Raw genomic sequence first — 5,393 nt, 5'->3', positions numbered from 1 at the left:
AGTCCTCTATCGGAGATTGTTACAAGACAATTCCATAGATGTGATGTCTCTCACACAAAGTACATTTCTTTGAACATCCATTTGCATAAGGTTTCTAATCTAGACATAGATTCTCAATATCTAGCTCCCAATATGGAAACCTCTCCATACTTACCATATGAAAACTTATTCTTAATAAAATCTTATCTATTCATAATAATGTCGATATACTGCATCCAATACTATACTTCCAACTACTCACAAGCGACCAATCCTCGGCGAACTTTGGATTGTCCTTTGATAGTTGTTTAATTGTGTTAGTCAAAACCAATTCTTGTCCTTTTTACCTCTAGATGCGCTATACATTTGGAAAATTTTAGAATGGTCAAATACTATAGCATTTGCAATCAATCCTATACCCGAAGCGTATGGGATACGATACGATACTTTATTAATCTTTTGCCATAATATTTTATGCGTCACGTTCTCACAATTCGAACTATGAAGAGGGATGCCACATTCATAATCGAAATTTTGAGAATGCACTATGTACTCTTGACATAATTTATTAACATTTCACAACCAAAGCCTTTAGTTTTGAAATGAAGGATAATATTCTCTCCCTTAATTATAGCAAAACAACTATTCAACCCTTACAACTTTGCAAAGTATGACTCTTGTTTTCTATAATTAATATTGCTAACTTGCAATACTTGCCTTAATAATCATACAATTATTATAAACATAACACTTATGCTCCCACTATCTTTGACATGTATTCGGAAAACAACTTAACTTCCAGAAAAACAATACTTATTGAATTTCTTAAGTTCATGTTTCTAATACCTTATGCTATGATAATCCTTTATCAAGGCTTCTCAAACTTATACACCTTTGCCTTAGATAACTCATATGTGTGTCTAAACAATTAAGACTAATTGCCAAATCTCACAATTTGAATCATGGAAAGGGATATCGTAACCATAATCGAATTCGAGAATACAATTTTGCAATTGCTGTCTTCTTAAAAACTCTCTTAGTGAAAGCATTTCATCACAGTCATTTTCATGAAGTAGGGAATCTTATGACACTTAGATTTTAATGGTGTATGTGTGTGTTCCTATCCATGTGAATTTGTCAAAACCAAAGTTTGCGTCAAATTCAAACTCATATGGACCGAACATTCTTAATCTTGATTTCTTGCCTTATGGTAGCACGGCTGGCCACCATGTCATCCAAGTAGTCAACCATCTCAGCTTTTCCTATCAATGTACTTTTCATTGATCAAGTTCCCTGCCTTTTAGGGATCACATGCATAATTAACTTAATTGGAACGACACAGAAATAATATAGTGTCAACACGATAGGTTGTCAACCTCAACTTGTGTGCTAGTGATGATCGATAAGGTTTATTTTGATTTTTTCTTGAAACCTTTCAAGACAATTAAGACTCCCACTGACTCTTTGACATATAAGATTCTCTTGTCAATAAACATTTCTTCACAAATATTCAAGAGTTAGTGTAGTTTTTTTTATTTTATTTTATCAAAACACTTCATAAATAGGTCCTAGTTGGTCTTTGTCTTATCCAAGACATCAGAACTTTCCTCATTTCATGAATGTTATAAACCTTCTTATTACTCAATGTCACAATCTTAAATATAAGACTTGTTTTGGAATGAAGTATGATTGACTTCTTGATTTAACCATTTCTTAAATTCTTGATTCCTCTTCTTAGACATACAATTGTACTAAAACTCACTTAGAGGATCAATTGAGATATGGTTCTTAATCGTTAAGACTTATCATAAAGCGTAAAAGGTACTCTCCCTTCTTTTTAGAATAGATAAACTTTTATCTTTCTGCCTACTTGATTCTTCTTATTCATTCTGCTTATTGATTTAAACTTTTACAATCAATTCAGAATTACACTTAATCTTATAAGTGTAGTCATATTTGCTAAACTTTTAGTAAATCATGACGAATATCTTTGTTACTCTTGTGGTGGACTTGATCAACACATAACCTTGTGTACTTGATCTCCTAGTCCTTCACTTGACACTTTGTCAACGAATTAGTCTAATTTCCAAATGTGAAAGATTATTCATTCATCATACAATTCTTGTTGTACGATTCCAAATCTCTATCCAATTGAAACTTGGGTGATGAGAAACTTTCCTTATTTGGTAAATTCTCGACGTTTTAACAATTAAGAATCAAATCCATTATTTCTAATAATAGAAACATCCAAATATCAATTTTTCATACACGCCATTGCAAGGATAAATAAATAATATAAAATCAAAATTTATTTTATTGCGGAAAAAATGTGTCCTTACAATGCAATTCATTGAAAAACTATGCTAATACATATTTCTTAGCAATCTAATTCTAACTCTAAGTAGTAGCTCAAGAATCTAATCTTCAAGTAATGCGATCGAAATCCATTTCTTCACGGTTAGATTCTGCTCACTTCTTCCCTTAAACTTCCTCTCTTTTCTTCGATCCTACAAAACATCAATTGTAATCTTATCACATTATGTATTAAGAATCTAGAATAGGAGCTTAAAAGAGTTAGTCAATGGATTTTACCTAAAGCAGAGCCATACGTTTTGACTCTCCCATCTCTTAGATCTTATAGGTAAATAGGGAAGCTTCGTCTCCAATGCCCCTTTTCTTGGCAATAAAAGCAAATTGACTCTTTTGGAACAGGACATGGAACTACTTCAGATGTTGCCTTTTTCTTATGATCAAACTTTTCGATCATAGCATGTCTTTTGTTGCCATTGTCTATATCCATAGAGGTCTTGAAGGCAGATTCACCAATCAACTTTGCTTCTCTATTGCACCAAACCATTGCTGATTCAGCAGCAATAAGCATATAGGTGAGATCTATAAGGGTCACGTCGCAATTCATCATATAGTACTCTCTTACAAACTCACTATACGAGTTAGGAAGTGACTGAAGAACCCAATCAACAACCATCTCCTCACAGACAACAGATCCCAACATTCTTAACCTATCAATGTGTGACTTGTGACATCCCCAATTTCACGGCCAAAAAAGACCGGTATTGTTTATACTTTGTTTCAAAATCAGAGTAACCATTTAATACAAGAATTTCGGAATTTGTCCCAAAACAATAATATGATAAAGATTTATCAAAAGCATTTCATTAGAAATGTATTTCATTAAAAGTCTTGGGATGTCATATTCGATACAATACATAAGTATAAACAGTACATTATAATCCTTACAACAGTTATTTACAACTAATCGCCTATAATCCAAACGTCCCTCATCATCATCATAATTATGCTCTGAGTCCACTACCTGTAAAACAGTAAGCTGAGTAGGTCAGGCTTGGGAGCCTGGTGAGCATATAGGGTTTTCAACCCACAAATAATAATAAATTTATTAATTTCATCGATCAACAATAAATTTATTAATTTCATCAATCAACAATAACCCAGATTACCCATTCCCGTTATCCTCACTTTACATCCCTAAACACCTATACAAGGGACCTAGTCTAAGGATTTTATCATCGGGATGGACACTACTGCTAAGGGGGTTCCTCAACAATAAATGTCCTAAAGGCAACCATGAGGGGGATGGAGTACACCGGTGAACACATCGTTCACAACACCTACGGGTAGCGAACCTGCCAGCATTCCACTCGACTGTCTAGAAGAGTCTGTGGCCGTCATCCATACTCCACTAGATGACTGTGGAACAACAACAACATCGAGGCCTCTCATCATTTTAACACACATCAACTATTTTGTCTACCCATGTTCTACCCAACATATTTGTAGATAAAATACATATACAGTTTATAACTTGTATAAAACATTGTATTCAACAATCATCTCAAAGAAACAATCAATATAATTACACATAACATGTATTTTATAGAAAATACTTCATATCTATGTGTAAGATGAAAGTGACTATACACTCACTTGATTTGATGATAATCGGGCAGCAATTCGTTCCTTAAAATGATCGTTTCTGATAAAACCGGGAGTTTTATTGAGAAACCGAACTCTGCGAGAGTTGGAGCTTCAAAAACGAAAAGTTAAAATTTTCCGGGTTTTCAGGTACTTCGGGACGTATTCCAGGCTTTAAAAATGATACCGGGGCTTCGGGGGAAGTCAAAATAGTCAAAATATAAGTTTAGCGGTGAAAAATGACAATTTTGCAATTCTAGTCGGCAAATCTCTCATCCCTATTATTTATAGGGTACGAGTCCGAGGGGTGATTGGCTAGGGAAGCTCCACGTAGCTGCTTGCGAGGCTCGGTCACGAAGAGAGGACGTGGCTACGAGGGAAAGAGGCACGGAGGCGGCAACGAGGCTCAGACGTGGCTCTGCGAGGTTCGGACACGCGGCGGCCACGAGGCGTCTTCTGATTGGCTGAGGCTTTGGTCCGAGGGAATTATGACACGCGTCTGGTCCGGATTCAGCCACATCTTCGGTGACGCAGCAGCTTCGGCCTCGATGACATGTCCGGTTACTGTTCATGCGAAAATTTCCGAATTTTTAGCCCCGAACTTCTAAAATCCATAACTTTCACATACGAGCTCCGTTTTTTACGTTCTATATATGCACTCGTAGCTAAAATCATGCTCTACAACTTTCGTTTGGACTTCATCGGATAATTTTGAATTTAATTTTAATATTATTATTTTTAACAGATCGGGATAGGAAAATCCATTAAAATTTCATAACTTCTTCATCTGACGTTCGTTTTCATCAGTCCTTTTACCATTGTACTACTATTGACGATACCTTCGATTCTCGTTTAGGTTGTGTCGGCTAAATTTCGCTCGATCATAAATTCGAGTATTTAGTTGTCTATTGTTAACCTAAAACTTAGAAAAATCATAACTTCCTCATACGAAGTCAGATTTGGGCGTTCTTTTTATTGAACTTCTCGGTTTAACGAATACTACGACTTTAGTTTAGATTGTTAAGGCTAAAAATCACTTTATCACAATATTCACTTTTTACGCTTCCCGATACCGTGCCGGTTTTGTCGCCAAACTTCGACAGGTCATAATTTCTTTGTTATAACTCGGATTTCGACGTTCTTTATATCTCCGGAATCCTTGTTTCGGCCACTACAACTTTCTTAAAAGATATCTCCTTTTTATAATATTTATTTTAAATGCTTATTTTTATTATTAATTAATTAAATCATAATAATTAAGCAAATAAGCATATAATTCACATAATATTCACGTAATTCCTCTTTACTACTTCAACATGAGTTACAAAGGTTGACCTAGACTATTACAAATTTATTAATGCTTTTAGCCCAGAAACACATACGTTACATGACTTCATCCCTAGGACGTGTCCACACACCGACTTTCCTTCTCCATGTTTACTTGACAAAAAGGCTTGAGT

The sequence above is a fragment of the Lactuca saligna genome, chromosome 2 (assembly GCF_052625555.1).
Source record: "Lactuca saligna cultivar CGN05327 chromosome 2, ASM5262555v1, whole genome shotgun sequence".
Classification (NCBI taxonomy): domain Eukaryota; kingdom Viridiplantae; phylum Streptophyta; class Magnoliopsida; order Asterales; family Asteraceae; genus Lactuca; species Lactuca saligna.
The sequence above is the reverse complement of the archived record's forward strand: the minus strand, read 5'-3'. Positions refer to the sequence as shown.